This window comes from Thrips palmi, unplaced genomic scaffold, assembly GCF_012932325.1.
Source record: "Thrips palmi isolate BJ-2018 unplaced genomic scaffold, TpBJ-2018v1 HiC_scaffold_10, whole genome shotgun sequence".
Classification (NCBI taxonomy): Eukaryota; Metazoa; Arthropoda; class Insecta; order Thysanoptera; family Thripidae; genus Thrips; species Thrips palmi.
The window spans coordinates 18,088,535-18,113,641 of record NW_023144621.1 but is presented as its reverse complement, the minus strand read 5'-3'; the positions used below and the strand labels follow the sequence as shown (position 1 = coordinate 18,113,641).

General features: G+C 65.2%; 1 protein-coding gene across 1 annotated transcript in view; it reads right to left on the bottom strand.

Annotated features, from left to right (window-relative positions):
* LOC117653432 overlaps window positions 1-25,107 on the bottom strand; it is a 120,468-nt gene that overhangs the window by 76,044 nt on the left and 19,317 nt on the right. The gene's annotated exons all lie outside the window — the stretch shown is intronic.

The window sequence follows — 25,107 nt, the reverse complement described above, 5'->3', positions numbered from 1 at the left end:
CCGCCCTCCGCCCAGCCGTGCCCTGCCGTGCCGTGCCGTGCCGTGCCGTGCCCTGCCCTCGGCCCTCGGTTCGCCGCGCAGGTTGTGTTGCAGCAGCAGGGACGGCACGGACGGGCTCCACTCTGCGGTCTGTTTAATTAAGGGCGTGTATCAAGCTCTGCCCCCCCCCCCCTCGGCATCAGCATCTAGCCTAATGCCGGCCCGGGTCGGATACCTCCATCCGGGTATGTGGCGCGGTCTGGATGGCCAGGATGGCCTGGGCGGCCAGGACGGCCTGGATTTCGTGGCCGGCCCGTAATAAGCACGTCATGGCCACGGCGAGGGCCACGGCATGGCTCCGGTTCGGGATAACGGCTTGGAAATGAAAAGCTGCTTCTTCTCGCCTCTCCTCCGGCAGGGCGGGGCGCAGCAGGGATCGCGGACACTGGAGGGCCGGTAGGACGGCGAGGACGGCGAGGACGTCGGCCCGGGACTGCTGCCGAGGGCTGCCGAGGGCCGCTCGAGGGCCCACTCGGCACGTTCGTTAGGGGCATCGCTGGCAGTGTGCTGGCGGGGACCGGGGACGGCCGGGGACGGCCGCCATGGCCCCGCATAACTAAGCCGGATGCACCGCCGGCCGGGGCGGCGCCCCTCTCGACGTGCAGCGCGCTGCACGGGGTGGTGCAGGTGGGCAAAAAGCGGCTCCAACTTCAGGAGGGTGGTGTTTAACAGCGTGGAGTTGTTGTTACTCGCGGGCCGGAGTGGAGTCGGCCTGCAGCCGGGCTGCTGCAGCATTAGTAGTTTGGCCGGAAAGGAGGCCTAACCTAGTTACAGTTTTACTGGTGGCGCGCCGGCCCGGCAGTGATGACTCATCTCACCTCGGCTGCCTCGCCTGCCTCGCCGGTGTCGGGGTACGAGGTGGTGCGGGGCTGCCTGCCGGCGAGTCGGTGGAGCCGGGGAACAAGGTGGAGAGGGCGCCATGCATCTGCATTAGCACCGCCCTATTATCGAGGGGTGGGGCGGAGCGAGGATGGCAGCACAGCCACGTCCGCGCAGCCACGCTCGTAACCCTCTGCGACTGTAAGCAGTACCGCTTGCACCCCGCCCCCTGCCCCCGCCGCCTTCACGGCCCAATTGAAAGAAGATAACGGGGAACCACGGCGGTGGCAGTGGCGCCGCTGCGAATTTACCGCCCTTGCGACCCGAACCAGCGAACGAGTGAACCAGCGAAGCAGCGCGAAGCAGCGAGCAAGCGAACGCGGGGCCGGCGCGGCGCAGTCTCCAAGAGAGGTACACAAAGTCCATTAATTCCGCTGCATTCTTCGGGCCGCGCTCGCCTCCGAACTGCACGCCGCTTGTCTCTCTCGCTCTCATGGGGCGCCCTGAGGGGGTGCGAGGGAGACAGAGCGCCGTCGGGAAGCAGCCCCGCGCGGCACGGACTGCGCGGACACCGCGTTCGGCATTCGAGGCAGATTGGACGGTGCACTATCATTTCCGGTCGGGAACGTCCTCGCGGACCGGGGCGCTGCCTCGCCTCCAGGAGGGAGAAAAAAGGCTCCTTTCGGTGGTGGAGCCCCTGGACCCCCTGGACCCCCTGGAGGTCACGGACTCACTAATTCAGAGTAATGCAATTTGGGCAATCAGCTATGGAAATAAGTGTTCTTGATTAAAGACGGAAGTGGTCCTCACTTTGACAAGCCGGCGAGTGACGAAAGAAACGCGCTGCTCGCGGAGAGTCCCCCTGGAATTAGGGTCACCGCGCTACTTTCTGGACTCGGCTAAATAATGATAATTCTGCCACTGCGATTGCCGGGCACGAGGTGCGGGCGCTCTGCGGCCTCCGTTTTTTCCTTTTCGTTTTTTTAATAATTGCGTGGCTCTCCTTCAACTTAAGCCCTCGCGCTTGTTGCGAGTATGAAAAGGGTGGAGAGGGCGCGGAGGAGCAGCCCGTATCGGCCGATAGCCGGAACCAAAGCAGGCGCAAAAGCCAGCAGCGGCGAGCGGCAGGGGGCACTCCGCCGAACCACAAAGCTCCCGGGCAGAGAGAGCGGCCGCACTCAAACCAATCGTCCGGCTGATGCTAGCCATCATTCTGTTTTTGTTTCAATCCCCGTTATTTGCACGGATTTTTTTTTACAACGATTACGCTTTGGTAATCCCTTGGCTGAGCCCGATGATGGTCCGACCGAGTGTTGTGCTCACATAAGCAGGCGAGGCGGGGCGGGGCGCTCGCTGCACGACCGCGGTCGCGATCGAGGACAGGGAATTAATTTCGACGGGTAAATTTGACGTTTGTCGAGAGCAAAGCCCGCCGAGGAAGAAGCGCGATGAAGGCACTGCTTTTGTCTGGGTCTTCTTTGCGCCGGCACGGCACGGCACGGCACGGCACTGTTGGCTGATGCGCATTCGACGTGAACGGTTGGCCCGAATTAAGCTAGTAATTAGCCCACTCGGCCTGGGGACGGCGAGCCGAGCGGGGCCGAGCCGGCCGAGCCCGGCGGGCCAAAAAGAAGAGGGCAGCCCGTTCGCTTTGAGGACGGCGGTGATGATGACGTGGAGGACGACGAAAAGAGACAAGGCAAACACACGCGCGCGGCGGCGCGGCGCGGCGCGCTAGGCCGGGGCCGGGCGAGTTTCCCGGCCCAACCGGATTATGTCAAGTTTTGGCCGTGTGACTGCGTTACCAAAGTTGGGCCGTGCGACGCGGTGACGCCGTGCAAATACCGGGCAGTGGGGCGAATAGCCGGGCGGCCGGAGAGGCGGCGCGAGGACGCCGACGAGCGGGGTGCAGATAAGCGGCGGCCGGACAGCGGGGTGGCGGCGCGGCGCGGCCATGACGCCATGCTCGGCAGGCGGCGCCGGGTCCAGGCGCCGGCTTACGACCTCCCACTGGCCGGAAACTGCGGGATCATCGCCACCTAGTGCGCCATCGCCGACCGCGCCCCGCCGCGCCCCGCCCCGCCCCGTCCCGGACGCGGACTCCCCGTGAAACACGGCGCTCTTTGCCGCCGCGCCGCCGTGACTCCATGAAGGGTCCCGCGGCGCCGGCCAATCCAAAGGGCGGCCCGGCCGTGGCCTGGGCGTGAAGGGTTCTCGCCGCCATTGACGTCGCCGCCGAGTCGACTTGGCGGACTTGGCAGTTAATTCCGCCCGATAAATGACTTTTCACCACAATGGCCAAGTTGCCTCGGCTCCGCTCGGCTCGGACGGCGAGGTGAAGGGTCCGCCCTAATCCGCCCAACTCGCCGGAATGTACTTCCAATTATTTAAAGCCCGGCGCCCCGGCAAGTCATCGGGTCGCGCTGCCCCGCGCTGCCCCGCGCTGCCCCCCGACCCTCGATCCGGTCCACGGCGACGGCGTGGCGGCGCGGCGGCGCGGCGCGTCTTGCTCGCTGTTTCCATGGCTCGCCGCTTGGATGAGTTCATCTGGACGGCGGGTCCATCGCGGAACCGGCGGGGCAGTCGAGGCAAACTCCTCCCTCCTCTTTCCCCATCCCCAACCTCTCGTCAACACAGCCGAACGCATCTCTTTCGGACGGCGGCCTGATCACGTCGCGGCCATGTCCCGCGCGGTCTTGGCGACGTCTTCCCGGCGTTGGTAATTTGGGCGACTGGCGGAGTGAAATTTGCAAAATGTTTGGCTGGGCAGGGTTTGTATTGTGCGGCGGTGGACCAACAAACAATCCCCTGCCCCGGCGGCCCCGGCGGCCCCGGCGGCCCCGCCGGTCCTAGCTCGCCCACTTTCTCTGTGAATCCACTGAGCGCGCTGGGGCTGGGCGGGCTGGGCGGGCTGGGCGGGCTGGGCGGGCTGGGCGCTGGGCAAAGCCATCCGAGCAAAGCCGTGGCGCGCGGCTGGAACCGCTGGAACACAAGACAGGGTCGTGCCAAACATCCCCATCCCCATTGTTCTGATTTAGACGCCAACGGACGCCACAGCATGGCCACAGCGCGCCAAGCACCTGCCACCCGCCCCGCCCCGCCTCACCCAGCCCCGCCCCACCCCGCGCAAATTTGCTCCTCGGAGTGCTTCGAAGCAGCACGCCGGCTGACGTCCGGAAAGGACAAGGTGTCAAACAATCGGCCAAACTCCGAGCAAGTGAAAACCGCGTCGGAATAGCGGAGCCACGGCGGAGCCCGCCAAACCAAACCCAACCGCACTGCCCGAGGCCCGCACCCTCGCCGCGCCGCGCCCCGCCCCGCCCCGCGAAGCCCAGCCACCGCGACCGCGCACTGAATCATTGACGCCGAAGCACTCCGATAGCTTTCACCTTCTTCCTCCCCTGCGCCGCCATGGCGCCGCCCTGCCCTGCACGCCGATTCCAAACAGTCACTCTGTCTCTCTCGCACCCCCGGGGGACGCGGCACGACGCGGCACGACGCGGCACGAGTGCGAGCGAGACAGCGACGTGGAAGCACAGCCTGCCCTGCGGCCGCAGTGATTACTCGGGATGAGGAGAGGAGGCCGCGCCGCGCCGCGCAGCCAGGCGCTCATTTCCGCGCATCTTTTTGCCTTGCACCTCGAAAGGGTGCCGCTTAGCCTCGCGCTTAGCCCGGCCGGCCATTCATCGCCAGGGTAATTCCGACCGCCAGTGTGTGTGTGTGTGCGTGTGTGTGTGAGTGTGAGCGTGAGTGTGTGTGAGTGAGGGTGCGGCTGGCGTGCATGTGTGCGAGTGTTGGGTACCCTGGCCCGGATGATAAGGTCGCTGGTGATTGAATGGCTGGACGACGACGGCCTCGAGGACGGCGAGAGAGCGCCAGAGAGGGGCCGAGGGCCGAGGGGCGCGCTGGGGGGCTGCGACCAAATGGAGGAAGCCGGCGCGCGGAGGGGGCGCGGCAGGGCAGGGCAGGGCACGGCGGCAGGGCAGGGCAGGGCAGGGTCCGGCGGGCCCGGCGGGGTGGAGGATGCTCCACGGGTCCAGCAGCATTCCAAAGACTCAAAGGAACAATGTCCGTCTGTCTCATCGACTCTGATGGCAAACGTCCCCACCCCGCCCCACCCCGCGTGCTCTGCACTGCGCAGCGCTGCAGCCCGCCCTCACAAATTACTGAGATGCCTTTGACCTGGGCGGCGCGGCGGCGCGGCCCGGACTCAACCCGAGGGCGGACCCGAAGACGACGCGCAAAGTTGCGGACGGCACGCACCTGAAACTCTATTCTCTTCGGACGCGTTTCTCCGCGATCCAGCGAGCAGCATGTCGTTGGCGTTTCGTCCGGGCCTTCAAGGAGGGGGCGAACAAAACCGGTCGTAAGCAGCAACCAGCACCACAGCAGGCACGCCGAGGCACGCCGAGGCACGCGGACCGATGAGGACGCCGGGGGCGCTTGCTAGTTCGCTCGGCGCGGGCCGCCCCCGCCGCCCCCGCCGCCCCCGCCCCATCTCAAGCCTGCCATTACACGCCCCCGGCCGCCACGCCGCGCCGCCGCCGCACTGGAAGCGTAGGCGTCCCCACCAAGCACTCGTGCAAGAACACGGCACTCTCGATCATCCACTTGGCAGTGCACGCATCACTGACAATTCGCAACGACTGTGCAGAGCGCGCATCCAGCGCCGGGCGGCGCCGGGCCGGGGTGGGGGCGCTTGCGCTCGGAGGTTCAAGGCTCGACTCCCGTCAGCGCGTTGGCGGCGGCAGCCTGCTACAATGCCTCCGCGGCAATGCGCGGCAATGCGCGGCAGGTGCGACTGTCCAAATTAGGGGATCGATTGGGGTGGCCTGCCCCGGCGGGGCGGCGCGCTGCATGTTAACGAGAGAACAGGGGAACAGCGCGGCAGGTGTTTATGAGAAGCGCGAGCCTGCCTGTTGACGGAGCCAGGCAGCCAGGCAGCCAGGCAGCCAGGCCGACTCGAGGGGCGCTTGTTTCCAAACGACTCGCAGTCCAAGCCGCCTCACTTTGTCCCGTCGGGCTGCTTGCCCCACCACCCCCAGCCAGCCAGCCAGCCAGCCAGCCAGCCAGCCAGCCAGCCAGCGCCGACCTCGCAGATACGAGAATGTGTTTTCCTCCATGAAAATACGACCCTGTTTTTACTCCGTCTTTTTTTTCTGCCTTTCCGTCCCGATGGGCGGGGCGCGTTCCGATATGACTGCAGGTTCCTGTCCGGATAGCAAAAGGACGCCCCTCCCCCCGTTGAGATGCACAGTTTTGCTTTGTCAGTTATTTGATTTCTAGGCCGGGGGGATTAGGCGACCCACTTCTGAGCCGAGCTCTCTCTCTCTCCCGGGCCACTTGGGTTGGCCTCCCTGAGAGAATACACACAGGATGATGCATGCGCGATGCACAGTTCGGCAATAACCCCCACCACTCCCACTGCAATTCCTTTTCCCCCACCCGAGCTATGCCGAGCCAGGCAGACGAACCCACGAGCCTGGAGCACTTGAACAAGACCGAGTATTAGACGAGAGACTCTCGACTCACCTTGCCGAGTGTGGAAACGTGCCCCTGTGTACGTGTGTGCGTGTATGTGTGTGTGTGCGTGTATGTGTGTGTGTGTTTGGCAGGGCGATGTGTGTTCGGTGTGGTTAGAGCGGGTCTACTACTTGACTTGGTGCAACTTGGCGGAACCGTACAGCGAGAGACGCTCGCGCTCCGGGCCTCGCTCAGGGCCTCGCCTCGCCGTAGCCGAGGCCGAGAACGCCGCGTGTAATTTGGCGATGGCCCCGTGAAGTGGCCGAGGTAAAAACCGTGTGTGGAACACAACGATACGATTTCTGTCGTGCGGGCCTCGGCCTCGGCCTCGGCGGACCGGGTCGTGCTGGGCCGTGGGAGCGCCGCCACGGGGCTTTGCCGTTTACGGCGTGTTTTTTTCCTCCCGTCCTCCGCTCCGCTGTCTCGGTTCTTATTCTTGTCGAGGAGAAGGGCAACTTTTGCGTCATTCTTGTCGCTCCTCCCTCCGCTCAAAGAGACGTCGCACGGGGGGGGGGGGGGGGGGGGGGGGGACAGTGTCCGGACCGAGGAACTGTCGTGCCCCCCCCCCCCTTCCGCCTCCGCTCTGGCCCTCTGGCCTGCCCCGGCAATCCAGAAACAGGTACATTCCGGAAGGGGAGTCCTTGGCGGCGATTATCGAAAAGGAATCCTTCTCTCCCCTTGCCGAACGGCACAGTGGGGCGGGCAAAGCGGGGGAGGACGGCCGCTTTTAACTCAGTTCCCTCGAGGGGGGGGGTCGCGTCGGTGTTGTGCCTTTGCACAGTCCCGGCCCCTCCCGCCCCGCGCACGAGGCCGCCAGGCCGCCGCCAGAGGCTGCTTTGGCGCACTTCGGCCCGGGCACGGATTCCGAGCGGGAGGTCTCTTTCGCTCTCATGGGCCGTGCCGCACTGGTGCGAGAGGGATGGACATACCAACCGGTTAGCCGTGCCGGCTTGGCGAACGGGGACGCAAGCTCCAGTTCAGCGCCAGAGTGGCACCTCGCCCCGGCCAGCCCCTGCAGTCGGCGGGGTAGGCCGCGCGCTCGGCAGGCGTGCGTCTGGCTGGTGCTGGCGGCCTACCCCGCAGGCGCTCCGCCAAACTTTTCCATATTTCGCGCGTCAACTCCTGCAGCCGACTAATGGACAGCGGCCGTAGTTTCGAAACCCGCCGCCGCCGGTCCGCGCGATGAGGGTCGAGGCGGCGGACGGCAGCCGAGCATCGCGACGCGCGCGGTAAATCAGAGGCCATTCGTTTAGCCGGGCCGCCGTGCTTGCGGACGCTTGCGGACGCTTGCGGACTTGCCCGGCAAACTAGTTGCCAACAATGCTGTAATAGCCCCAAGGACGATTACGCTGGCAACCGAAACGGCAACGCCCGCGCGCCGCCCCCGCCAAGAGGTTCCAGAAGTTGTTCCTGCGTGGACCGCGTGGACGACGCGTGGACGCTGGCAGGTAGAGGCTCCTCGAGGCACTGTAGGAAGCGCAGCGTGAGGGAGGGTCTGCGAGGCAGACGCGAGGCCCACGATGAGCGGCTGCTATTGACACGCCGCGTTTCTTGCGCTCACGGCGGCGCTGTCTCCATCGTGTGGGCGGGGACGGTGCCCGGCAGCAGCAGGGCTCGGGGAAAACTATACAAGGGGAGGGGACGCGTCGTCAAGTCGGGCCCACGAAGTGCGAAAAGAAGGAGGGGTGATGACCGTGGACCACACACTGCCGGGCCCCGCCACGGCGCCACGGGTCAGCGCCAACACCGGACGAGAGGACTATTGAGTTACAAACTTCCTCCCGTATAAAAGCCCCTGAGTACGCCGCGCGCCGAGCTCCCCAGCGCCGGGAGGGGCAGGACGGCGCGGCGGGGTGCCTCGACACGTAAGTCCGGCGGCCGCGTCGCAGCGCAGCGAGCCGGCAGTGGGTCAAACACAGCGGCCGCGCCGGAGTGAGTACATAAGAGCATCCCCGAAACTGCGGGGCCACCGGAACCAGCAGAGCACTCCCCGTCCCCTCTCCAGGTGCCGCGGCACGCCGCTACTCGCAGGCTCCAGTCTGCTCTAGTCTGCTCCAGCCCCGCTTCTCCGGGCACGCCGCGCTGCCGCGCATTAGACGTGAGGCTGCTGCTTTTAGTGGGTCCGCGCTGGAGCTGGAACACGCCAACTCAAATGCTCTGCTCAAGTCAGTCTGGCGAGAGCTCGCCTTGCGCGCGGACACACTCTCAAACTCACACTGCTCGCACTCACACACACACACGTGTAGTCTCCGGGGAGGTCCTGCCACGGCCACACAGATAAAGCTATAATGTCCGGCCGGCGAGCAGGACAGTGGCGCCGGAGACAAGGACTCTGACGGGACCCTGACGGCCACGCAGTCGGGCGACCTCGCCCTCGCGTCGCTCTCCCCGCCCTGGGGAGGATCGGGATGGATGTAAGGGCGTCCCGGACGACGAGGCGGGTCCGCCCTGCCCGCCCGACTGCAGCAAGGGGTTCCCAGGGGCACCGCCAAGTTGTCCCCGTGCCGTCTCAGTTCCAAACACTCTCCCTGGTCTCCGTATCAATCAGTAATAGAAACCACTGATGCGGGCCGGCTCGCCCCCACCCCACTCGGGCCCGAGTCCTCTGCCGCGATCAGCCCCCTTGGGACGGGCGGGCGGCGCGGGGCCGGGCTTGGAGGAGGTGGGGTGCTTAGACCGTATTGGGACGGGCGGCCCAGCAGGGCAGCGCACAATCATCCTCTGACGGACGCGTCAAAGCCGGGGGTCTTCTCGCCGCGATTCGGCTGCCACACCTCGTTTAGGGCCGCCCTCTCCCCTCCCCCTTCCCCTCGGCGCGGCGGGGCCTGGCGGGGCGGTTTCTTGTCGGGGTCCCTCTAACAGCCACCTACATCAACGGCCGCCGTATCTCCGCCCTTAATGACGCGAGGGGTGCCGATATGCGGGGAGGGGGTGACACCGTGCTGCTATGCGGGGCGGCCGGGGCGGCCTGCATGCCTGGGCGGTCACACGGTCGGCATGCGGCTTACCTGCTCGGGTGGGCATGCCGTGCAGGGCGTGCAGGGGCTGCAGAGGGACGGGGCCCGGCGGGGCCCCGGTGGGGGATCAAGCGCTCACGCGTCGACGTACATCGCAAAGCCGGCCGGATATAGACGCGAACATCAACGCGGTCTCTTTATTTTCAGCGGGGCCGCTTCATCCTGTTTATGATCCCAAAAGCGACTGCAGGCTAAACAAGGCCCGGTGCGGCCGGTCCCTGTCTAAGCAAACCCCCGGAACAAGATAAGGGTAACAACTGCCTGCTGGTGCACGCTAAAGAGATGCCCGCGGGCAGCGGAGGGGCAGCGGGGCCGCGGGGACGGCGAGGGTCGTCTTGTCTTGTCGGACCGTTGTTGCGTCGATGGTTGCCTGCGCAGTGCTGCGCAGTGCTACGCAGTGCCACGCAGCGCTGCGCAGCAGGTCGATGGCCTTGGGCAGCCAGCGGAGCGGAGCAGCGCGACACTGTACCTGCAACAGAGATAAAAATAAAAATTAATGCCGCGTGGCAGGAAGGGGAGACACGCGACAAAAGGCTGCCCCGCGTCCTTTTTTTCGCAAAAGTCGCCAGATTAAAAAGACGGAAAAAAGGATTCTTCTTAAAACACGCAGCCAGTCGTGGCGCTGGCAGTGCGCGCGGGTCACGCCGGGGCTCGCGCTGGCACCGCCGTGTCCGCGGCGCTGACGCGGTGGTGTGTTTGGCTGGCGGTTCCGGCCGTTATGAAGATGTACACGACAATAGATCGTCTCCTTCACGCCCAGCCCAGCTCGGCGCAGCGCAGCGAGTGGACGCAGCACAATAAAACAGGGCCGGCCACCAATGCCAGCGCCCACGCCGCCCACGCCGCCCACGCGCGGGCCGGACGCCCGCCGGACCGGCCACCGCGTCGCGGGCCGCCAACGCGCCACCAGCGGGCCACCCAGTAATGGGTGATTATGCAATAATATAAGAACAGCAATTACGAGGTAATAAATGCATCCGCGCCGTCACAGCGCGACGCAGGGAGGGGGAGGGCGTTGCCATTATAATGTGATAATGCTTGGCCACACGCGGCGGCAGCACGGCGGCAGCGTGGTGCGGCGCCCGGCTGTAAGGTGCCACCATGTATCGCATGCAAAGCCGTTATGAAATCCTAATCACCCGTGACGATGCGGCCGTATTCGCATTGACCCGCTCCGCCTGCACGGACTGCTAGCCAGGCCATCGGAAAAGGTTTCGATGAAAATGCGCGACGCCATGCGGGTTTCGAACGCCGACCCCAGCGCTTGCAAAAACGGTGCCCCAACGCACGGTGCTGGTTGCTGGTGTCGCCGTGCGGGTAGTAAGGTAACCCCCAGGTCGCCTCACTTAAGTCACCTAGGCGGGTGAGGTGTGTTGGGGGTCTCCAAGATGGCGGAGGGAGACCTGGAGGGTATCTTACTACTCGGATCGAAAAACGGACAGAACCATCCCCCTGGACCGATTGTGGGCATTCGCGAAGGGAAAGAAAATTGCCGCGCCGCTATTATTTGAAGCTCTGCGCTCGGCATGGTGGGAGGGCGGGAGGGGCGGCGACTCGGCGAGCGCAGGTGCGGAATAGATGGACACTAAAGGAACTCGCGCTGCAAAGTGCCGTTACAAGGAGGGCATTCAGATACCCCCTGCAGTGCGGGCGTGGCCGGGCGTGGCCGAGCGGAGCGCGGCACTGTAACCGTAATCGGCGCCATCTCCCGGTGCCAGGACCCAGCGAGCCCTGCAAGCCGTGCAATGGATATGGATTCGTCGTCATTTCAAACTCCGCTGCATCCCAAACAGTGAAATGGAGATGGCCGCCGGTTCCGGAGCGCGGCGGCGAGGGCGGCGACGAGCGTAGCGCCACGGGTCGCCTCCACGCAGAGTAGATGGAAACTGCGTGGGTATCATTCTTGTGTGTAGATTTCAGAGGCCGTGACGCAAGGTTTGTTTTTCCAGTGAAGGTGCCGGGCTACACGCACCACGACGCCGCTGGCGCAAAATGCAAGCGTTCGGGTCCGAGCCACAAAAAAGGAAGAAACAGGAAAGGAAAAAGCCTTCAGGGCCTAATTTGACTGAAGCACGCGTCTCGCGCGCATTAACGTGCGCTCCGACGTTACATCAAAGCGCGAATGTGAGAGCTCTGCCTCTCTCTCTCTCTCTCTCTCTCTCTCTCTCTCTCTCTCTCTCTCTCTCTCACACACACACACACACACACACACACGCGCATCTTTTCCCTCGCGCGCAGCACTGAGCGGCTTCGCAGCCAGCCACACTCCCTAACTCGGTTACCCGCTTCTTCCTCCAGGAGTGTCTGCTTGGCTCCTACCTGCGTGCCGCGAGCTGCGTGCTTTCCCGCCGGGCTTTCAAAAGCGTGGCGAAAGCGGGCCGGGAACTCGAGGAAAACACACCGGAAACATGCGGGGACTGAATTTCTTCGGCGGGCTGTTCGGCGAGTTCATGGTCCGCGGCGCGGGTCACGTTAATCGACATGGGTAGCCGATGGGGCTCGGCCGGGCTCGGCGGCCCCAGGTTCGCTTCTTCCATTCCAGGGGGCCGGCCGGGCGCGGCTAATGTTTATGAACCAGAGTCCCGGTGGTCCCCGGACGGCTGTTGGCGGCGTGTTGTCGCCCCGTGCCACGCCGTGCCGAGCCGTGCCGCTCGGCCGTGCGTTCTGCATCAGCGTAATTCCGCGCCGTGATTTCCCTCGGGCAGGTCATGCCAAGACCCCGCCGCCGAGGCCGCCGCCAAGGGCTCAGCAGCCAAGGGCCTCGTCCGGGCCGCCGCGACCCGCGCGCTGGGCCACTTACCGCCAGCCCAAAACGCACCCCCGGCGCGCATCGCGGCCGCCGCCGCCCCGACGAGAGGGGCACGTTCAGGCCGCACCGCGGGACGTCGCGGTCCGACGCGGAATGGCGGCCCAAAGTGCCCCCGATTGGCGCCCCCGCAGCACGGCAGCCATGGCGGCGGGCCCGGCGTGCCGCAGGACCGGACTGCTGCAGGTACCAGCCCGGCCAGCAAATTTGGGGCCGCTGCAGCGGACGCGATGGACGCGGCGGACGGACGGTGGCGGTGGAGGCCGTGGGTATCTTTGGCGCAGCGTGGGGTCGTCCGGGCTATCGGGCCGTGAACAATAGGGCCGAGGCCGGTGGATTGACTTACGGCGCCAGCCGCCCCTCCAGGCCCTTCCAGGCCGAGGCCGAGGCCGGCCGGCGTGCCAGCGACCGTTCAGGTGGCGGCCTTTGGGGACTCGACTTTGGCGGCCGGGGAAGGTCAGTGCTCGGCAAGGCTCGGCTGGAGAGGGGGAGACTTTTCAGCCCTTTGGTACGGGCCCAGAGATCAGGAGACCATCCCTAACAAAACGCCCGCACTGGGCTCGAGGAAAAAGAAGAAAGAGAAGAGGCTGAGATGTTCGCGCTGCGACAAGAGACAGGGAGGAGGGAAAAAAAGTTAACCGTTCTTGGCGAGTTGGGGCGGCGTGGCGGCGCGGCGGCGTCGCCGTCCGCGGCGTATATGGCGGGAAAAGCGACCGTGTACGACATTCGTGCCGCCACTTTTATGGTGGCGCGGCCGGAGTGCGCGCTGCACGGTCTGCGTGGCCTGCACGGCGGCGCGGGTATGCATCAAAAATATTGTCCGCCTAAGCACTGCCCGCCACTGCTGGGCGGGGCGGGGGAACGAGCGCCGCCTCCACGGCAGGTGTCGGGCGTTGTAGGAGCTACTTTTGTGGACTGGGCCGGTCGGGCCGGTCCCCGGAGCGCAGGACTCGGGGCCGGCGTTTTCTTCGGCCGCAAGGACGCTGCTTAGCGCCACCACTGCAAAGGGAGCAGAGTCAGACCGAAGCGCGTTTTGAAGCGGTTCAGCCTCGGGTACGCTTCGGGCTGATGCGGCAGGTCGTGGCAGGCGCTGCCGAGAGACAGACTCCGGGGAAGGGGGAGGAGAGGGGAGTGAAGGCGAAGTTTGCGGCGGCGCGGCCTCAGCCCTTCACACGGCCAGCCGATACATCCATCACCGCCACGTACATCGATCAAACAGACTGCAGGCCGATCCGAACAACAGTGCTGCGGTCGCTCTGTCTCTCTCGCACTCGTGGGGCGTCCCGCTGGGGTGCGAGGGAGACAGCGCCGTTCGGCATCGCTCTGCTGCAGCGCCCCCTCCACCGCATGCATGCTGACAACGTCGATTAATTTTTGTTAAAGTCACTTTGAGATTGCGACGGCGTGCCCCCGCCGCAGGAAAGCGCTGTCAGAGGCTGGCGCGTTAAGTTAAGCGCTCACACGCCTCCATCGGCGACGCGCCACCGTAACGGGGTGCATGGCGGCCGCCTGCAGGCCCCAGCCAATCCGGGAGAGAGGTCAGATCTGGTCCATGTCCGCAGCGATCGCCGCACCGATTCGAACCGAAAGGAACAGAGCCTCGGTGAGGCAGTCCAGACACCGCGGGCCGAGAGGCCAGAGGGGGGGGGGGGGGGGTGCAGCGCGTGCAGGACGGTGCACTCGCCGAGGGGGCGGGGAGCTGCGGCGATTCGTTGACATCTGTGACACGAACGGGAATATAAACCACGACGTGCCCGGAATCAGGAATAATGGTTATGAGACGGCACCCCGCGTGCGCATCGGAGCCCCCCTCCCCCTTTCCCGTCGGCCGCGCCACACGCAACGCATAAATCCCGCATGCGCTGCATAAATAATTGGTAGTTTTCTGGAAATTGTCATGCAGTGCACCACCGGTTGGCGGTCGGCGGGCGTGCGGATCGGTCGCGTTAGGTTGGCAGCACCGCGAGGCCAACTGGGTGGTGGCGGACGCGACGCGCTCATCGCGGCGTTGTTGGCGCCGCAGCGCGCTGCCTCCAAACCCTCCAAACGTCGCTCTGTCTCTCTCGCACTCGCGGCGCATTCCGCATCGGGTGCGAGGAAGACAGAGTGCGTTGGAATGAGGCTGCAGGGCTGACCGCAGCCAGCCTCGCGCGCAGCCTCGCCCCGCAGGGGCGGCCAATGTCAAATCACGAAAAGCAAATTGGAGCGCCACTGTAACGCGGCCGCAGAGAAGCCTATTCCGCCACTAGCCCACCGGGCGGTGTAAAAAGCACGCAAAAAAGGGCTTGGGGACTGTTTGTTTTTTGGAGGGGAGGGAGAGAGCGCCCGTGACGCATGTGCAGTGTACGTGTCGATGCGTCAGCGCGAGCGTGCGTGTGCTGTTTTGAGTGTTCGGAAAGCGCGTTGTAGTTCCGCCGCGGCCAGTCAGAGCTGGCCTGCGCGTTGCCGTGCCGCAGAGCGTCTGCCTTAGTCTGCTGGCCAAGCCGCCCCGCCAAGCCAAGCCGCCTCGCCGCGCCAAGCCGACCCCCATCAGCGCGGACTCACTGATCGGCCTGCGTACCGCTGGCCCCGCTGGCTCGCCCGGCTGGGGCTCTAATTGGCTGCGGTCGGAGAATGTGTGTGTGTGTTTGTTTGTTTGTTTGTTTGTGTGTGTGTGTGTGTGTGTGTGTGTGTGTGTGTGTGTGTGTGCGGCGTGCATGCGCTCGCCAGCTCGCCACGCGCGGCTAAGCAGGTCAAACTTTGGAGCCACGGCGGTGACACCGGTGTCCCAGCCGTACCGACCGTCCCGCGCGGCCGACGGTGGCGGCAGACTTATTGTTGGTGATCCTCGGAGGCCTGGCTGGCCTGGCTGGCACACTGCTGCAGCAGCTGGATCCTGGAACCGCAAATTTGGCGCCGTCGTCACCTGGACGCCGCCGATCCGGCCAAAGTATCGGGAAAGGACTCGGCGCCGCCCTGCCGCTCCATCTCACTCGCTCTCACGGGGCGCTGTGCCTTGTGCGAGAGGGACAGGGCGTGCTCGGCAGCAGCCCGGTGGCCGGCGATAATCTCAGGAGAGCCCTGCGGCCCAAGGCCCTGCCCCGCCCTGCCCCGCCGGCTTCAACTGCTTTCCCTTTCGGCCCTTCGATCCAGCCTTCCGGCCTTTCGGCTTCCAGCCCTCCAGCCTTGCAGTGGGCCGCCTCGCCTTCCAGCATGCCTCCAGCGGGACAGGACGCGCCCGACGTATTTATGGCCGCCCAGATATTTATTGACTATTGTTTCTATTACACATTTATGGGCGTTATTTATCGCTCTCGAATCCCTTATTTGCACAGTCTTGCTGTAGTCCTTGCCGTGCGCGCGCGTCGCGACGTCCGGGACGGTCCGGGACGGTCCGGGACGGGGGAGGCACTCGCCGCGACGCGTCCGGAGTGCAGGCGGTGGCAGACGGCCTGACGGTGGAGCCGGTGGAGCAGGGGGCGGCCAGAGCGACACGCGGCCGACGACGCGGCGGCCACGCCAAAGCTGAGAAAAAGCGGGCAAAGCCGGCCGAGTCGTCCTAAAAGACGCGGCTTTGACTCAAGCGACCGCGCCGTGAACGGCCCTCGTCTCGCCAGGGCCTCGCCAGGGCCAAGCCGTGGCAGCTGCATGCCGAAGAGATTCCAAACGCCAAGTGGTTTGCGAAAAAAAATTCAGCCAAGACACCCGTTTTCTCGAAAATAAAGCAGCTGTTTGAAAGAGAAAGTGGTGCAGGTGCGATGACCTTCCGGTTGGAGAGGCGGGGGCTGCCCTGCGGCCGCCGGGGCAGCGAGGCCTCGGGGAGGCCGACCGGGAAACACATAACGCGGCTGGACAATGTCGATGTGATTTACAGGGTGGACCTGACGATAGTGTGTGGGTGGTCGGGGAACGAGGCGGGGCGGGGCGGGGCGGGCTGGTCGGGGCGGGGTGGGGTGGGGTGGGGTGGGGCGGGGCGGGGCGCGTACGATAGTTGTGGCCGACACGCGCGGGAACCAGCGGGAACTGGGGAAAACGGCCGAGGGACAATAATGGCCTGAGAAACGGTGCGGCCCAAAATGGACTGAGATATCCCCGACAATAACGGTGGCGGTGCTGCGCTGCGCGTCCGTCTGGTCGGGCTTTTATCACGGACTCGGTTGACTGGAAACAGCGGGCCTGCGGGCCTCGCACCGCGTCGCACCGCGTCGGCGCCCTGATGCTGTTACGCGCCGCCACTCCACACTGTTTGGCTGCAATCACAGCATCACGGCTCCAGCGGCTCAATCAGTCCTGCTTCCTTGCATTCTGTGCAACAACGCGCTCGCCCCCCCCCCTCCCCCCACACACACACAAGCACGAAGGTCGGACGGAGGTCGGGGGTCCCAATTTGCCCGTGGGCGGCGCTCCTCCCCTACTGTATATTCTGCCGCTTGGTCAGTCCCCACACGTGTGTGTGTGTGTGAGTGCACTGTGCCATTTTACTACTTTGTCCCGTTTGCGCGTTTGGGTAGGGGGTTCCGGTTCCTGTCGTATGTGCCTACCTTCGTTTTGCACCACCTGCATTGCCTTTTTAATTATTTTTCTTTCTAAAAACTTGTTGTATTGCCGCTTGTACTATTCACCGCCTCCACATGCACCGATGAATCCGCTCGCAGTGTGTATTCAGTTCGAGTCTCTTTCGGAATCGTCAAATTAGCACACAACGTTTCCACAATAATTATTCGTTTTCCGGCTGGCTTCCCCCAGACGGCGGGGCCTGGGCCGGCCTGCGGCTCGCCGGGGCGAGAGGAAGGGAGAACGATGTCCCCGGCAGTCCCGGGGGGCGGCGAGGGCCGGCGGCTCCGACACCCATTTAGCAATTATATGTAAAGACCGGGGGGGCCCGGCCCTGCACGACCCTGTCCCTCCCCCCAAAAAAAAAAAATCTCGCACCACAGCACACGCGAAGACTGTCACAACCGCCGCCCAGCCCCAAACACCGAGGGCCACCCCAACCATTTGACACCAAAACCGACGCCCCCCCCCCCCCCCCCCCCCCCGGGCCACGCCAGCAAAGCGGAAGGAATGCCGCGCGTAGCCGAAGTAAGTGCTGCAGAAGCAAGGCAAGCCGGGCGCACGGCCCGGCGCATGGCTTGGCCGGGGCCAGCGGGGTGCGAAGTCGTGCCGCGAGCTGCAGCACGCACTTATACCCCGCAACGGCAGGTGCGCCCCGCCCCGCCCCGCCCAGGGCGTTGGCACCCAGCTCACGTTCCACCGGGAGCCCCACCGCGCCAAGCGACGCCACCGCACGGAAAAACATATCTTAGTTGTTCAGCTGGCATCGTTGTGACAGCTAATGTGTTAATGATATGGCCCAGCTAATGTTCTCAGAGACCGCAGTCATTCTAGCTATGAAACTAACCCTCATTGCGTGGCTACAAATTTAAATTAGCTAAGGCAGACAGTAGGAGTTCAGCTATGAACATGATGCTTTTGCTCCGCAACTGATAGTGTTTGCCGTGAGAGCCACTCCACGTTACTGATCCAGCGTGGGTTCTAGCTGAGAAACAAGGGTAGCTGCACGCGCAAATCATGCCAGCCCCCTCAAGCCTTACTTCAACTGCGATCAAGTTGCGAAGTATTTTTCGGCCCTCACGCCCGAGTGACATTGGGGCAGGCCATACGACACAATGGCTTCGTGGCTCAGTGCCTCGAGCACGGTTCTCAGCAGTAGTCCCGGGTTTATTCCCGTCTCAGTATTTTTCGGAGAGTAAAAAATTTATTAGCGTTTGTAGCTGAGGGATTAGCTACACACAAGTGGTGGGCTGTCGCCCGACCAGGCATGATGCTGATGCTGCTAGCAATATTTTAGTGCCACGACTGCTGATTCTTGGCGGCCCCATATCAGCCAATGCATTAGCTGTCACAACTAAGGGATTTTTTCCTGCGCCCGGGCCAGGGCGGCCAGGGCGGCCAGGGCGGCGAACACCGCGCGGCGAAGTGAAATTGGCGGCAATGCGGGGCTATTCCTTCATTGCGCCGCGGCCCGACCACCACGCCGTCCTGTTCGCCGACGTCGACGCGAGTGGCGACGACACCTGCTGGGAAAAGAGAGACATCACGGACACGCGGCGGCCGGGCAGATGTTCCGTTCCCCGGCAGACACCGCGCCCTGGCGGCCCCACGCGCCGCGCGCCGCGCCCGGCCAAGGCCGCCAAGGCCGTGTAGCACGTGTCCGAGGCCATTCCGGCGCCTTGTTCGCTTTCGGCTGGCAATTAAAAGCCGCTTTCACCGGCGGCGTCCTCCACGGCCCGGGCGGGGCTGGCGGGGCCGGCGAGGCCCGGACGAGGTCCGCATGAATACTCATGCGCTCGTTGTGCTGGACGCCGGGCGGTGCTGCGCGGTGCTGCGCGCTGCGCCAGGGAAACTAGCGTGGCCACTCACTTTTATTCATGCGTGGAATCGCTCCCTCTCAGCCACCAGGGCAGTTACAAGAGCAGCCCTGTCGGCCCTTTACACGCGCGTTGCGGCGCGTTGCGGTGTCGGCGCGGGGAGGGGCGGGGCGAGTCTACTAGTGACGTACAGTACGAGTGCCCTAAGCACCGCCCCCTGCCCCTCCCTCCGCCGGCGGGTTCCTCATCGCAAAACGCAAAGTGCGCTCAACAGCCATGAATCGCTTATACGCGGGGATGCGAGTTAATCAAACTCTTTCGGGCGCCGGGCTGAAAATAGCGAAATACGACCGTCTCGTCTCGCAGTTTTCGCTCTGCCGCTCTGCCGCTCTGCCGGCCAACTTTTCCATTTCGGGGCAAAGCTTGCGCAGTGCGCGTGACTGGCCATACTGCGAGTGGGGGCTTGTAGTCGCTTGAGGCTCTTCCCCGCCGGGATAAAGTGTCACCTCAGTAAGGACGACCATGTCTCGTTTTGCAGTGCAGGCGAGCTTGTGTCGAGCCCGAAATGGCACACGATCAGTTGTGGTCCAGCCCGTAATGGTAATAATGATCGCCTGCCGGCTGCGCTTGCCCGCCACGCGGCCGTGCGCTCGTGTTGCCTACCCTCGAGTTCGCAGGCGGTACGCTCGCGGGCAGCGCGGCAGCCTTGGCGGCAACGCGGCACCAGGTGCCCAAAATAACGTCCGAAAAAACGCAACGCGGCGAACGCGGACGCGAAAAACACGCGCGGCCCAAATCCCCATAAATATGGGCAAGTCCGCATGCCGAGTGGAGTGGATCCCCTCGGATCCCCGCGCCAGGTCGGCAGACACATCCACTCCGAGCCTCCCCGACGCCCCGCTCCGCTACGCCGACCTGGTCCCGGCGCCCCGGCCCGCTCAGGGCTATATTTCGCGGCCGCGGCCCCGCGCCGCCCTGACGCCTGTCCCAGCACTGGCGGCGTTAAGCCAGCCAGCCAGCCAGCCAGCCAGAGGGCCACGATTCGCATTTCCGCGGCCCTTCCCGCGGCCCTTCCCGCGGCCCTTCCTCCCGGCCCACCCGAGGGCCCTTCGCCCTCCACATCCCCAGGCGGCTGGAGGACACGCCGCTGGCCCCAGGGCTGGCCCCAGGGCGGGCCCCGCCGGCGGGTCAGGCGACCGGGGCCTCCGGGAGCGGCCTCGACACGACACGAGGAGGGCTTCTACTGCCTCGGCCATGGTCTCGGCCTCCGCGCGCGCCGCTGGCCCAGTTCGAGGCCGTTATGTTGCTACGTCGCCACGAGGCCTGCAGCGGCGGACTGCTTCCGAACGTTAGGGTCTCGTCGCGCCGTTTCTCGCACTCATCGCGCGAGGATAGGAGTGCGAGAGAGACAGAGCGAGTCCCTTTTTGGCCCGCCTGCAGCAGGGGCGCTAACAGAGCGTGTCGTCACCGGCCGCAATTTGAGGCGGGCAAACGGGCCGAGTTATGCAATTAGAAGCCGCGCTCGCCGCGCACTGGGAAGCAGTGGTGCCACTTGCCGGACCGCATGCATTCATGCATCGCCCTCCCTCCACGTCCCTCCACGTCCCTCACCCCGGACCAGGGCGACCAGGACCTCGCCACGCCCTTTGTCCAGCCGGTGCACTGCTGGAGCGGCTGGATGCTCCAGAGCTGTCGTGTTTCAACGTGCTCTTTCTTGTTTTTGTTTTTGTGGCTTCCTGCGAGGTGCCCACGCGCTTCATCAACTAATGAGCGCTGGCGGTGCTGGGTGCGTATCGCATTTCGAACGTCCCCCCCAGCCGGGTGATGTGTGTACAGGGCGGGGCGGGGCGGGGCGGGGTGGCCCACAGGCAGGGCGGGCCGTCCCCAGCGGAGCCCCGCCCCGCCCCAAGGCGGCTGGGACAGGCCAGGCCAGGCCGCCGGGGGCCGCGAGAGGCTGGCTGACCAGTGACGCCGACAGGATAATGCAAACCTCGTGTGTGTAAGTGTGTGCGTGTGTGTGAGTGTACGTGAGGCGCGGCTGTCGCTAAGCCAGTGTAAATATGTGCTCTGGCACGCACAGACACACGAGAGCGTCGTGCATACACGCCGTGGCCGCTCGCACACACAGACAGGCACACAAACACACACAGAAGTCTCCGACACGGTCCGTGTATGGAACACGCTCAATTAGTCGGCAGGTGCGATAATTATTCGCCGCGGTAGTGATACGGGGAGGGAGGGGCAGCGGGGAGTCTCCGCCGACCAGCCAGCCAGCCAGCCAGGCGAGCGCCGCTTTTCCCCATGTTTAATTAATTTGAGAGGCCCGCCCGAGCGGCCCGCCCGGCCTGGCGCGGACGGCTCGGCACACCTCGGTGCCAACGCCTTTGCTCGCCTTTGCTCGCCTTTCCTCGTCGAGGCTGGCCGAGGCCACGGCGTCCTTTTTCTCCTCGCGCAGCGCGCTGCGGCAAAGGAGTTTAACTCTCCGCGGCCAGCGGCGGTGCGGCGGCGTTGGCGCGGTCGCAGAGTGCTGCCGCCACTGCCGCCGTCCTCGCGCGTTTGCGGGCTTCGCGCCGCTTCCTTTTCACATCGAGTGCAGCTCAAGTGGAATCCGTTTCCGGTCCCCGCCGGTCTCCACTGCCTCGGCTGGCCGCCGCAAAAAGGAGCCTCCAGCTGCCGGCTCGTCCAATCAGTGTCGCCGCGCCGCGCCTCCAGCCCGCGCAAGGTGTTCGAGGCGGCGCGACGGCCATCCCCACCGGGTCATAACTCGCTGCCACTTGCCGCTTGGCGCTCCGCTCCGCTGACTATCGCGCTTTCCAAGTGCTGCTCGTCCGGAGGATCTCGGAAGGGCCGCAGTTAGGGCCGCCGCCGCCATGGCTCACCGCTTGGACCGACTTCGATCCCGATCCCAGCCAGCAGCCCGCCGACCGCCAGCGGCACCGCGATAAGGAGTCTGCGGCCGCGGCCGGCGGGGCTCTGGGGCCACAACAAGCGGCCCGGACCCCGACCCAGGCCCGGGATCAGTTTCGAATCTGTTCGGCGCCGGGACCGGATCGCTCGCGGCCGCCACCTGTCGGCCGCCCTGGCGGGGTGCGGCGGGGTGCGGCGGGGTGCCTACCCGGCCTCGCACTCCGTGAAGGGGCTCCGATATCGAGCGCGAAACTGAACGCCGGTGCTGGCCCTGCTGGCCCTGCTTGCTCTGTGTAGCCCTTGGCCGGCGACGCGCCTTGCCACGCTTGTCTGCCCCTGCCACGCCCTGCCACGCCGGACCGGCGCGCGCGTCCATTTGCGAAATGTGAGCACGCCGCCACCGTCGGCGCGACGCGACGCGCAAGGCGACGCGCAAGGCGACGCGCAAGGCGACGCGCAAGGCGGGGCACGGCAAAGGCGAGGCGCCACGGCCCCGTTTTGTCCTTGCTGCGCGCTGTGCGCTGCCATGGCGCTGCCCTGTCTCTTGAAAGTTAGCCAAATGAATCGCCCCAATGACTTGGTAATTAGTTCCCGACCGGGGCAAGCGGCCCGCCAAGCGGCCAAGCAGGCCACCGCCGCCTCCCCCGGGAGAGGGGAGGGGGCGGGCGTCGGCGCGGAAGGCGGCGGCGGCAGAGCGATTCCGAACATCGCTTTTGTCGCTCTGTCTCTCTCGCACTCATGAGGCGTTCCTGGCGGGTGCGAGAGGGACAGAGTGACGAACCGGCGCGGTGCGGAATGAGTCTGCCGCGCGTCGCCGTCGAGTGAGTTGGCCCTCCCGGCGCCCGGGCCTGCCGGGCCTGCCGGGCCGCAAGGGTGGAGGGGAGGCAAACGTCGAAGTAATGGATATCGGATGTCGCGCCGTGCCGCGCCGTGCCGCGCCGTGCCGCGCCGAGCCACGCCCTGCACTACAGCCACGACGGCCCGTGCACGTGCTGAATATTTGACGCGGCCGTCAGGCAACTTGGCAAGCGGCCGCGCCTCGCTGCGCCGCTGCGCGCAGCCAGGCAGCAGTGTAGCGTGACAGGCCTCTCGATGCCACCGAGCAGGGCAGGGCGGGGCGGGGGCGGGCGGGGCCGAGTCGGTTCGGCCGAATTAGGCGTCAGACAACGACTGGGGCCGCCAAGTTGCCGCATCTCCCCGGTCGCGCGGCGCCGGTGCAACACCAGCCCACCCCTCTCCCAGTGGCACTGCCACCGCCGCCCGGCGAGTAGGCCTGCCGCCGAGGCAGAGGCCTGCCGAGGCCTGGCCGAGGCCAGCAGAAGGTCCACGGCAATTCATTCCGAATCCCACAAATCATTTCCACGCGCAGAAAGAGGAAAGAGAGAGAGAGAGAGAGATGGTAGGGATGAAAAAAGACAAAAGAGCCAGAAAATGGAGGGGCGCCGCGCGGCGGTTTGCGAGCGCTAGAGCGCGCGTCGAGAGGGCCCTTCCCAGCAATGTCTGTGTTTGTCCGCGAAAGGGTAGGCGTCGCTCGGCCCACCACGCCCCACCACGCCCCACCCCGCCAAGCTCCACCACCTCCTGGCGTTGAAATATCTAGCAAGTGTGTGGACAGCATTAACGGTTGGACAGCAACAGCCGCAGCGTAGGCGCGGACCGCCTGGCCCTTGGCCTGGCCCGCCCGGTCAGTCTGTCTCTCTCACGCAATAACGCGTTGTTTATCGGCGGCCCTCTGGCCGCCCTTCGCCGGGAACCGACAAGCACACAACGGGCTGGCCGAAATTAACAAGCCATTCCTGAAACCCCAGTCGGAGGGAGAGAAAGAGAGAGAGAGCACGGCGATGGAATTAGAGAAATCCTTACCTCTGAAGAAAGGAATTTTGCTGTTGTGTCCTCGAAATGCGAGCGGCTGGAGGACGAGGGCGGGGCCGCGGGGTCACGGGGCGGGGGAATGAGACAGACAACACCGATACGGCCGAGTCCCTGCCCCGGCGGCCCCGGCCACGCGCGGACCATGGAGGCGCCTCTACAATCCCCGGAATCCCTGCTCGTCCTGCTGGAGGTCCTGGAGGTCCTGGGGATCCTGGAGGTCCTGGAGGTCCTGGAGGTCCTAGAGGTCCTAGAGGTCCTGGAGGTCCTGGAGGTCCTGGTGGCCCTGGAGGTCCTGGGGGTCCTGGAGGTCCTGGAGGTCCTGGGGGTCCTGGAGGTCCTGGAGGCCCTGCTGGGAGGAGGCTGGGAGGGAGGGGTCGGGAGGCATGAAAGCGCTCGGGCCGATCAGCGGGCGCCAAGGCGGGCGCTATAACGTACGTGAGATGGGGCGCCTGGGCCGGGCCAGCCAGGGGGAGGGGGAACCTTAAGGGGAAGGCATCACCGATCCGTGTTTCCTGTTTACTTACTCTCGGCACAAAATCAAATTCTATCGCGCGCCCTCGCCGTCTCCGCCCCTGCTCGAGCCTCCCCCGCGACGCCGACGACGCCCACGACGTGCTGGCTGGAATGCCGCGCTGCTGCTTGTCGCTCCGCGCTTCGCACCGCCAACGACATGAATCGGAATTCGCGGGCCGAAAGAGGAATGATAACAAAAATGTTGGCGGTATGAGCGTGATTGGGGACGTGTTCCCAGGTCCTTTTTACGCGCCTCATCGCGCGGAGGCTCCGGGGCGTGGCCCCGTTTTTTTTTCCCGCGGGCCGCGCAGATGGATAGCTATTTAATCAAAAGCGGCGGGCCGGGCGGGAGGGGAGCAGCCTCGCCGCCATGACAATGACACAGGCGCGACGCGACGCGACGCGAGGACTGCGCGACGAGACGAGACTCGGGCAATATTTTTGGAGCGCAACGTCGCGTCTTACTTTTGGCCGCCGCGCCGTGCTCGCCCTCCCCCTGCCCTCCCCCTCCCCGCCGCTGTCCTTGCGATTTCCTCCCGCGGTCGTCATGGGCGATATCACTCCGGTCGCCCGCCCCCTTCGCCCCCTCCCCTTCGGGGGCGCACTGTTTTTCCAGCGCCCCCGCCTTCTTCCAGTGTGTGTTGGCCGCTGACTAAATCGGGGCCTCGAGGGGGCCGTAAACCAAAGGAACACTCTGAACGTAAATAAGCATTCATGAAGAAATTCGGGCCGCTTATTTCACACCGAGTGGTTTCAGCTCAAACCATGTTACTATTTTCGCACCTGAGATAAAAAAGACAGACAAAAAGAAAAATTCAAATGCTGGCGTATTACATGGTCTCCGCTTCTTGCTGTGGGACGCGTGAATGCAGCAGCGCGGTTCGTGGCTGGGGTGGGCTGGGGCTGCACGGACGGACGGACAGGCGGCGAGCCCGCCTCACCGCGACAAGGCGGGCGGGGTGGTGGGGCGGTGTGTTGCGAAATGAAGGCGAGACTCCCAGTGCAGCCAACGGGAAAATGGACACCTCGCCCTGCGCGCGCTGCTCGCGGAGAAACTTTTTGCACCGCGTGCCGCGTGCCGCGGGCTTTGCGGTGTCACGTTGTCCGTCCTCGCCACGCGGACCGCCTCGTGGATCGCCGCCAGGATCACGGGGGTCTTTGCCGGCGATGGCGCGCGGCGTCACGGCGACACCTCGCGGCGCGCGACCCGCGGGGCACCTGTTGAGCGCGCGTGCCTCGCCCGGCCGTGCCTGCCGTGCTT